This window comes from Chrysochloris asiatica, unplaced genomic scaffold (genome assembly GCF_000296735.1).
Source record: "Chrysochloris asiatica unplaced genomic scaffold, ChrAsi1.0 scaffold00001, whole genome shotgun sequence".
NCBI lineage: Eukaryota > Metazoa > Chordata > Mammalia > Afrosoricida > Chrysochloridae > Chrysochloris > Chrysochloris asiatica.
This window is the reverse complement of record NW_006408519.1, coordinates 16,383,924-16,394,978: the sequence shown is the minus strand read 5'-3', so window position 1 is coordinate 16,394,978 and position 11,055 is coordinate 16,383,924. Positions and strand designations below refer to the sequence as shown.

At 34.5% G+C, this 11,055-nt stretch overlaps 1 protein-coding gene and 1 pseudogene across 2 annotated transcripts in view; both read left to right on the top strand.

The window, feature by feature from the left end:
• The window catches only part of CSMD3 (CUB and Sushi multiple domains 3), a 1,928,297-nt gene that overhangs the window by 355,752 nt on the left and 1,561,490 nt on the right, over positions 1 to 11,055 (top strand). The window lies entirely within an intron of this gene.
• Positions 6,738 to 11,055, top strand: part of LOC102838744 — an 8,191-nt pseudogene continuing 3,873 nt past the window's right edge.

Genomic DNA, 11,055 nt, shown 5'->3' with positions numbered 1-11,055 from the left:
AAGAGGAAGACCCCCAACGTGATGGATCTGCCAGGTGGCATCATTGATGGACTCAGGTGTGGCGGCGGTAGTGAGGTTGGCCCAGGATCAAACATTGTTTCGTTCTGCTGTGCATGGGGTTGCTATGAGTCGGTTCTGACTCGATGGCACCTGACAACAACAACAACAACAACAACTTTGATTTATCTTTATTAAAAATAAATTCTTCACCTCCTCATATTTTAAACTCTATTTTTGTATATTTTTTTTTGTTTTCATTCTTCTGTTGCTCACTTTTATGAATTGGACTCTAGTTCATTTATTTTTATTCGTTTACTTACATAGATGTTTGGACTATGCTTTTTTTCATCAATGATTTAGAAATATCGCCTCTATCTTATATGCACTATTATTTCCCCCGATGTATTTCTTCAGGTATTTTCCAGTTTTATTATTGTGTTTTAACCAGTGCTACTTTCTGTCACCTTATAGTTTTGTTGTTGTTAGTTAGTTAGTTTTACCCTACTCTATGATTTTTGTGAATGTTTGTGTTGCTTAGATCGTTTATATCACTACTTATTTTGTTGCAAGTTTTGTAAGTTAATTTGTGTCTACCCTCTACTTAGTGATTTATAAACAATATTGTTGTGTGAAAAACACTTTTTGACTTTTTATAATAGGGATCTCGTATAATAATTTTCCTTTTGTAATTAGCTTATTTCATTCAGTATAATATCCTCAAGGTTCTTTCATATTATTATTGAATCCTGGTGTAGCACTGTGGGATAATGCACTGGACTGCAAGATTGATTTTAACTGCAAGTTCTGTGGTTGTTTATTCTGTATTCTGACTAAAAATTTTTCGAACACTGTGCCTTGAGAGTTTATCATATATAATACTGAGATGGATTTTCTTCATCAAGACAATTAAAATTAACTTTAAAGTAGAAAAATTAAAACAATTCCTTTATATTTATATGATTGTTGTACTTGGTTTCATCTGCCAGATTACCTTTGCTTGTAACTAGTTTATTATATTAACTACATTTGTCTTCCCTACTTAGTGTTTCATCATTTTTTTCTTAATATCTTGTATTTAGATAGTTTTATATTAATATCTGGTGGTTACTTTCATATTGTTGTTGTTAAGTGTCCTCAAGTTGGTTTCTATTCATAGCAACCCTGTATAAGGTTTCCAAGTAGTAGTTGGTGAGTTTGAACTGCTGACTTTGCAGTTCAAACTGACCTGGTGGTCCAGTGCTTATCCTATATCAAGAGTCCTAATTTAATATTATTATTGTTGTTGTTGTTAAGTGTCATTGAGTCAGTTCTGACCCATAGTGATCCTGTAAAGGGTTTCTAAAGAGCAGCTGGTGAGCTTGAACTGTTGACCTTGTGATTCAAACTGACTTGGAAGTCCAGTGCCTTATTCTACAGCGTCACACCAGTAACTCCCTTCTCACCCTTAATAGGTTTTCCGAGGAGTGGCTGATGAGCTTGAACTACCAAACGTGCCATTCAAACTGATCTTGTAGTCCAGCATATTAACCTACTGTACCACACCAAGACTCCAATTTCATGTTAGTACTAAATAAAAATAGTATCCATAATTCAAAATTATGCTTTGACCACCAGAAGTCATTTATTTTTAAAGATATCCTTTTCCACCCATGTATGTTTTTGTAATAATCAATGTTATTTTTTGTGTATTTGTGTGTGTGTCCTAAATGTCAGGTAGTTGACCTTACAGTCTAGCGTTAAAATACATTTAGAAGATAGTTTTCATCACTAATCACTATTCGAATCACTCTTGACTAATGCTTATATAGATCTGCTTCTTTCATGGTATGAGTGAATCATAAATAATTCTAATTTCTCTACCTCCTTGCCAAAAGGCATTTAGAAGTTGAATATATTTCTGTCCATCCAAGCTTCTTTTTTAAAGTATTTACAAAAGTGAAGCTTGAGTGATATGTAAGGTTGTTACAAGGATACATTTAATTCTTTTTTTAAAAAGATTATTCTCATAAGTAAATGTGAACATTTAAAATAAAACATAAACTAATCTTGTCATGGGTCAGAAGTGACTCGATGGCACTTGACAACAACAAGAGCAATCTGGTATAAAGTAAAACTATAAAAATGAATATAATACAAAAGGTAAATGTACATAATAGGATTTAACAAGGCTCACTTTTTAATTTTACATCTGCATGCATTTAATGTTACAATGTAATTTTAGTGTGACATGGACACATTGGCCTATTTACTTGTGGGGAAACAGCTCTCAGAAGTGAAGATCTGCTGTCATGAGTTAGTGATCCAATGTCTGACTGAAATTATTTTATTTTCAGTTGAATGTCCATTTAGAATATAATGATTTTTTTCCCAAGGTCAGTTGCAATTACAATTTTTGTATTATAAATATCTGATTTACATGCAACTCATAGAGTTAGAAAACAATTCTAATAAAGTCTATTACATTAAAAAGTTGAGGTATTTATAATGTCTAGTTATAAAAATCAGGGCACTTACTTTACATGTTGTTATTGTTGTTAAGTGCCCTTGAGTCGGTTCCGACCCATAGCGACCCTGTACAGAGTTTCCGAAGCTGTAAATCTTTACGGGAGCAGAAAGCCTCATCTTTCTCCTGCTCCGAACTGCTGACCTTAAGGTTCGCAGCCAGATTCGTAACCACTATGCTACCAGAGCTCCTTAACATACAGGTCAAAATATTATCATTACTTAATTATTATGTTAAAAACGTTTTCATGTATACTTGTTTCTTTAATGCTTTTTATGCTTACAGAAATAGTATACTATATGCTTAGAAAAACATTTGACTAATTGAATTTGGAAACAAACTGTACCTAGCCACTCAGCTTTAGGTCCCTATTTCGTTTGAAGAATAATTTAGCAATAGAAATTCATAATCTGGGACCTGCTTGTAAATTGAAGCTACTTCCATTTGATTAGGAGCCCTATTGATGCAGTATAAGCTCAGGGCTGATAACCCAAAGGTGTTTGTTGTGGTTGTTAAGTGCCATCGAGTCGTTTCTAACCCATAGTGACCCTGTATAGGGTTTCTGAGTAGCAGCTGGTGAGCTTGAACCCTCGACCTTGTGGTTCAAACCGACTTTGGGGTCCAGTGCATTAACCCATCAAAAGGTAGACACTTTGAAACCAACAGTTGCTCATCAGAAAAAGATGAGGCCATCTGTTTCTGTAAACCCATGGATTGACAAAGCCTGGGAAACCCGAAGGGACAGTTCTACTCTGTCCTGTAGGAATACTGACGAAGAGATCAACTTGCTAAGACTGTGTTTGGTGTTTTTTGTTTTTGTTTTTATTAATTAACAAGTTCACTGACATCATTCAGAAGAAGTGGTCCTCCAGCATGAGAAAAGTTAAATCTACAATTTTTAAAATCTAGGAACAATTTGAATCTGCTTTATATGTGTTTGTCTTTCTTTATAATACAGGGAAGTATTAAGTATAATTTTTGAAATCTCTGTCAACCACTGCTTTAGTTTAAGTTTGAAACAAATCAATCAAAACATTGCCAATTTTAATTCTCCCATGAAGTTCATTACATTTTAGTGTTAAAATCACAAACAAAGAACATTCATCAACAAAGGCAGATCAGTTAACTTCTCGTATTCATCTTCAAAACCATGAAAATGGCATTTTATTGGAACATATGAGTTTTCCCTGTTTCCATATTCCATGTCATGATTTTGTAAAAGATTAAAATGTATATGCATGCTTTCAGAGTCTAAATGATCTGATTCATAGAATTTCCTATTAGTTTTATATCATATGGCTATTATCTCCTTACACATAGTATTCTGAAATATTTCAAGAGCTATAGGTAGTCAGAAGTTTATTATTTTTACTTTAAAATGACAGATATTCAATATATTTAATCTAACTTAAATATATTGTGGGCTAACAGTGGGCTCAAACATGGCAGTTTTAGGGATGGCATGGGATAAAGATATGGTTCTGTGCTCTCGTAAAGATGTGCAACCTCAGAAACTCTGCAAGAGTTACTGAGAGTCAGTACTGACTTGATGGCATACAATACCACCTGCACTACAGGAATGGGCAGTGTTTCAGTCTATTTAACACAGGGTCTCCATGAATCAGAACAAACTCAACAGCACCTAACAACAACAATAAAGTTATATATTAATAATTTGCTTTATAAAATAACAGTATCTGTGCTGTTGTTGTCGTTAAGTGCCATAGAGTCGGTTCTGACCCATAGCAATCCTGTATAGGGTTTCCAAGGAGCAGCTGGTGAGCTTAAACTGCTGACTTTCAGTTCAAACGATTTTGCTTTCTGATGCATTAATGCACAGCGCCACACCAGGACTCCCAAAATGATCAGATCAATATGAGCAGGTCTTTATTAAATCATGCATCCAGCGTAGCATTTTCAGGCATTCAACTAATTTTTCCCTAATCAAGTTATATCCCAGAACTGAAAGAGTGAAGTGATAATATTGTAGATTTTGAAGGAAATTTTATTGAAAGTATCAAGTTTGAAGATTGTGAAGGTAAGATATAGTCAAGATCCCTGGAAATGCATTGCTGTTTAGTTGGTGGATGGTTCCGATCAAGTGTATCTTTATTATACTCATAAATTATATCCAGAATAGAACAATGTCCCTGGCAGTATATCCATAAATACTGATGTCTGTACTATACACAAATGACAATGATGTTTATACTATACACAAATCGCAAACAACTTGTCAGTGTTTGGGTCAATGAGTTACTATGAAATGCACAATAACCACATCTGCTCTCCAATCAGGCACACTGCATAAATACCCACTTGTTCCAGACCTATGTCAGTGGACAATTACAATGCAAAATAAATTTAGGAGATACAGTTTTCCTATTGTTCAGAACAGAAAAGAGCAGAGAGGTGCTAATGCCTCACTTTTTTTGTTTTATTACTGAAATGTCAATCTCTCAAAGACTTTTCTGACCATCATTTGTACAACAGTATCACACAAGGATTTTGAATCCCTTGTCTTTCCAATATGTATGTAATATAAGTTATGTATGTAATATAGATTTTGTTGATATGCTTTTAAGAGCTTGAAGTTTTATTATCATTGTATCTGAGAATGTTCTTCCTTTTGGTTTTCTAACTCCAGATCTTTGCACATTTCATTGTAATATTTCACTTTGTCTTTAGTAGCTGCCCTTAAAATTTTCTGTTCAGCCTTTTTTCTTCTCATTTGCTCCATTTATTTTAGGACTGTACTCTGAAGAGCAAGTTTCAGAGTCTCTTCTGACACTCATTTTGTTTTTTTCTTTCTTTCCTGTCTTCTTAATGTCCTTTTGCTTTCTTCCTGTATGATGTTCTCGATGTTATCCCACAGCTCTTTGGATATTTGGTCATTAGTGTCTAATGTATCAAATCTGTTCTTGAGATGGTCTCTAAATTCAGATGGGTGATTTTTAAGGTCATATTTTGGCTCTTGTGGATTTGTTGTAATTTTCTTCAGCTTCTACCTGAATTTGCATTTAAACAATTGAAGATCTATTCCACAATTTTGTCCTGGTCTTGTTTTGGTTGATGATATTAAGCTTCCCCATTGTCTCTTTCCACAAATGTAGTCAATTTTATTCCTGAGTATTTTATCTGGTAAGGTCCATGTATATAACTTCCCTTTTATGTTTCTAAAAATAGGTATTTTCCATGAATACATCATGGGTCTCACAAAGCTCTATCGTACAATCTCCAGCATCATTTCTGTTACCAAGGCCATATTGTCCCAGTTCTGACCTGTCCTCTTTATTTCTTAGCTTTGCATTCCAATCACAAGTAATCATCAATACATCTTGATTGCATATTTGATCAATTACAGACCAAAGCAGTTGGTAGGATTCTTCAATTTCATAATCACTGGCTTTTTTATGTTGATGCATAAATTTGGAAAATGGTGATATTAACTGGTCTTCTTTGTAGATGTAGAAATTGTCCCATCACAGACAGCATTGTACTTCAAGATAGACCTTGAAATGTTCTTTTTGATGATGACTGCGACACCATTCCTCTTGAATATGTCATTCCCAACACAGTAAACAAAATGATTGTCAGATTAAAAACTGTCAATATTGGTTCCTGTCAGCTCCAAATGCCTAGAATATTCAAGCATTCCATTTCATTTTTAACAACTTTCAATTTTACTAGATTCATCATTTGTACATTTTATATTACAGTTTTTAATAGATGTCTGCAGTTGTTTCTCCTCATTTTGAGTTATGCCTCATCAACAAATGAAGACCCAGAAAACTTTACACCATGCATGACATCATTGTCAACTCTATTTTGAGATGTCAGCTCTACCCAAGTGGTATTTTGAGCGCCTTCCAACCAGAGAGGTTCATCTTCTGGCAGTACAGCTGACAATATTCTGCTATCCAAAGTGTTTTCCATTTTTTTCAGAAGTATATCTGACAGTATTTCATTAGGGTTTCTATGTCTAAGTATTCAGAGGTAGTTTGCCTCTCCTTCTTCCAAGTCTGTCTTTTTCTGGAAACTCTGCTGAAGCCTGTCCATTATGTGTGATGCTGTTGGTATTGAAAATACCAGTGACAGAGCTTCCAGCAACACAACAACATACAAGCCACAGTAGTATGACAAACTGACAGATAAGTGGTTGATACAATGAGTGTATGCAGCCAAATGAATTTTTCTGTTTCCATATGATAGGGTGTGTTGAGTGAAAGTCAACATGGGAAGAGGTATTTGGGGTTTAAGTTTTATTAAGCAGTTAATTACTTCATATAAATGGTAAGATGGACAATGTAAGGAAGAAATGATGCCTTTGAAATATGGAGCTGGCAAACAATATTGAATATATCATGGTTTGACTGAAGAATAAACAAATTCGTTTAGAATAAGTACAGCCAGAATGCTCCTTAGGAGTTAATGGTGAGATTTTATTTCATTTACATTGGACATATTATGAGGAGAGTCTAGTTCCAAGAGAAAGGATATCATGCTTGGTGAGGTAAAGGACCAGCAAAAATGAGGAAGGTCTTTACAAAGATGTATTGAGACAAAGGCTGCAACAAGTTCAAGCATAGAAGAATTGTGAGAAGGTCCTAGGGCTGGGTAGTATTTCATCCTGTTGTATACATAGGGTCGCTGAGTCAGAATCAGTTTTATGGCACCTAACAAGAAGTCCTAGTGTAGCACTGTTGGATAAGCACTGGATCACAAGGTTGTTTGAACTTCAAGATCTGTGATTCAAACTCACCAGCCATCCCTTGGAAACCCTATACCAGGTTACTATGAGTAGGAATCAACTCAGTGGCACTTAACAACAACAAACAACAGCAACATACTTTAAATGTACTGTCTCATTTTTCTTTTTTTAAAAAAAAAAAAGAAAGATTTGTTTGGTGGACATACAGGTGTCTGAAACAATAGTCTCTGGATTTTTCTGATTTAGTCAATAAAATTATTGTATTGATTGTAATTTTCCAAAGAAGAATTTATTTTCTGATCAGAAATTAAAGAGGCATTTAGATATCATAAAAAATCAAAACATTGTGATTTGGAATGTAAAATAAAAAAAAAAAAGAAGGATGTAATTACCTGAAAATATCATTTTGCAGTTTTGGTCTTCAAAGGCAAAAGAACAATTTTAATAAGGGCTCACTTTGATCTATTAATCAAAGCCAAAGATCAGGTAGGTGTGTTGTCTCTATCATTCCCCATTTGCCTAGAATGTAGGTGCAACTTAGACAGTTTCCATATTGGCATGTTATCCAAATTGAGAGGCAGCTGAGTGATTTTTTCATGCCCTGCCTACAACTGATTCATAGGTGAGATTGGATTGACTTATTACAGAACAGCTATTTCTGGAGTTTTCTGAGATAATGTTGTTGTTATTGTTAAATTCTGTATAGTTGGATAATATTCATAGTGACCCTGTAGAGGGTTTCTACAGAGCAGCTGGAGGACTTGAACCACCTGCCTCACATTTTTTCAGTTCCCCCAGCTTGAGAAATGCTGAGTGTATTCTTCCCTTTTGGTGTTCTGATTCCAGATCTTTGCACATTAGATGCATATCAATCAATTATGAGTAAATACTCAGAAACAATATAAAACTATACTTAGGTTTTTGTTAAACTACTCTGAATCACATTACTTTCCAATAATTTTTTATTTATTTTGTTCTATAAGAAAGTAAGGTAAGAACTAGAAAGCCATCACATTTGTGCAAGTAGAATGCCTTTGAGATTCTAATTTTAGCTTAAAAATTTGGCAGATAAGATAGGGTAATGTGAATTTCCTCATTTAAATCCCATTTCATGCACATAGTTATTGAAGACTAAATATTAGTCTTGTTTGAAAAATCTTGGCAAAAAGAATTTGCATTCCATTGTCATCATAACCTTAGAAAACTGCTATCTCCCTGGCATTGCAGATTTCTTGAATGTTACCTTACTTCTGAATTTTCTATAGGTGCAATAAATGTAACAACTTTTAATTCCAAGCTGATACGTGAAACCTGGAGTCATTTAGGGGATTTGTGCATATTTTCTCCTCATATCACTACAGGGATAATATTTTGCATATTTGCCATATCACCACACTTCTATTTTATAGATTTCAAAGTTAAGGCCATTACTATCTATTCTAGACATTTTAATACCACAATAATCAAATATGTTTTAGAACTTTATGATTTCTTAAGATCATTAAATTACATGATGTATCTTTTGGAAACTACACGTTTCTGTATAATTTAAGAATTTCATATTTTGAATGATCTGATCTTCTTTATTAAACATCAATTATCTTCTTAAAAAGCAATTAAAGAGTAAAAATAAATAATGTAGGTTAAATAAAATTAGAAGCTAGTTTCTAGTTGGATGAGTGCTTTCTGTACTTTACTCCCTTACTTATGAACTAAGTATTGTCCTTATTTTACAAACAAAAATATTATTTTAATAACATACCAAAGGTCAAATTTAAACTCACATCTTTATGGAACTTAAAATTTTTGTTAGAATAAAGAAAGCCCAAATAGAGATTTTTAAATATTCACTAATGAATATCAAAGACCACAGTCTTCAGTGCGGATTGCACCTCAACAGAAAAACAAAACAAAACAAAAAAATCCTCACAACTGGACCAATAAATAGCATGAGGATAAATGGAGAAAAGACAGAAGTTGTCAAAGACTCCATCGTGCTTGGATCCACCATCAACAATCATGGAAGCAGTTGTCAGGAAATCACATGTTTTGCATTAGGTGAACCTGTAGCACAAGACCTCTTAAACGTGTTCAAGAGCAAAGATGTCAGTTTGAGGATTAAGGTACTGCTGACCCAAGGCATGGTATTTACTAAAGTCATGTGCATGTGAAAGCTGGACTATGATTAAGGAAGACCATAGAAGACTTGATCTATTTCAGTTGTAGTGCTGAAAAAGTATATTCAATATACGATGATCTGCCAGAAGAACAAAGAGATCTGTGTACAAAAAGTACAGTCAGAGTGCTCTTAGAAGCCAAGATGGTAAGTCTTCATCTCTCATACTTCAGACACATTATCAGGAGGAACCAGTCCCTGGAGAAGAATATCATGCTTGCTTGGTAAAGTGGAGGGTCAGTGAAACAGAGGAAGACTCTCAATGAGATGGAGTGGTGCTGTGGCAGCAACCATATGTTTAAGCATAACAACAGCTATGAGGCTGGCTCCGGACTGGACTGGGCAGTGTTTCGTTCTGTTTTGCACAGAGTTACTAGGAGTCAGACTGACTTGATGACACCTAATAACAACAACAATAGAGATTTTTAAATTCTTAGGAAAAAAAAATTCTGTCTAGTGCTTTTTATAAAAATTATTTAATATATATTAATTTTTGTGTGTATTTTAAATCTATTTTTCCTGATACCCAAGTTACGTTCTGGCCATTGTAAAGGAATTGTGTAACAGGCTTAAGATTCTGACAACCATGTGGTGACTTTTAAAGATTTTCTATAAAATCACAGAAAATTTTATTAAACAATAATATCAGTATGTGAAACTATTGTTTCTTAACAATAGCTTATCTGAAGGTGTTGAAGCCTTCCCTGAAGAATTGTGCAGTCGTCAATTTAAGCCTTGTCAAAAGAGCTGTTTTGGCATTCTCTAGGAACTTAAGTTATTTTTCTTTTACATATTTTTGAGTTTGGAGAACCAAAAAAAGTCTGAGGTGAGTGTGGATGAGAAAAGGTTTCCCAAAGAAATCCTCTCAGGTTCATTGTCATCACAGCAAAAACAGTTTCTTGGCACAATGTTTCTAGATGTTTTTTCACTACTGCAGTTTTAGGTTTTCTTATAGCATCCTCATAATAAACCCCTGTGATGATCCTGTGTACTTCAAAAGTATCCCTCAGCCAGCCCAAAACACAGTTGCCGCCACATTCTGATTTCTCCGTGTAGAATTGAACTAGCCCAGCTGATCCCCTCCGAAGCCACTGTTTTGATTGGACCTTTATTTTTTAATACACCCTATAATAAATAAAAAGACGAAGACAAGTGTATTACTAATAGATCTCTACAGCACCTATTGATCATAGCGAAATGTTCAAACACCTTTTGTTTACAATGAACCTATGCATATCTGAACCAGAACCTTAGTAGCTACATGATCCTAGTATTTAATAAATTTGTAGACATGGTGTGTGTAGTCTAAGAAGTTAACATAGCGTTTAAGCATTCTAGTTTAAATAGGGTCTCCTAGTGTGGTGCTGTAGGATCAGCACTGGACTGCTAACAACAAGAGTGGCAGTTCAAACCCACCAGCTGCTCCTTGGAAACCCTATACAGGGTCACTGTGAGTTGGAACTGTCTTGACAGCTCCTAACAGCAATAGTTTAAATAAGTGATACTTTTTAATACAGGAGGAAAATAATTCCTTCTATTTGAAAAATAATAAAGTTGTATTTTTAACATCATGCCTCATTAGGGGAGGCAATGCAGCATCTGGTCTGGAAGGCCAGTGGAATGGGGAGGACACAGACTTGGAAAGCAGAGCCACTGTACTTCATT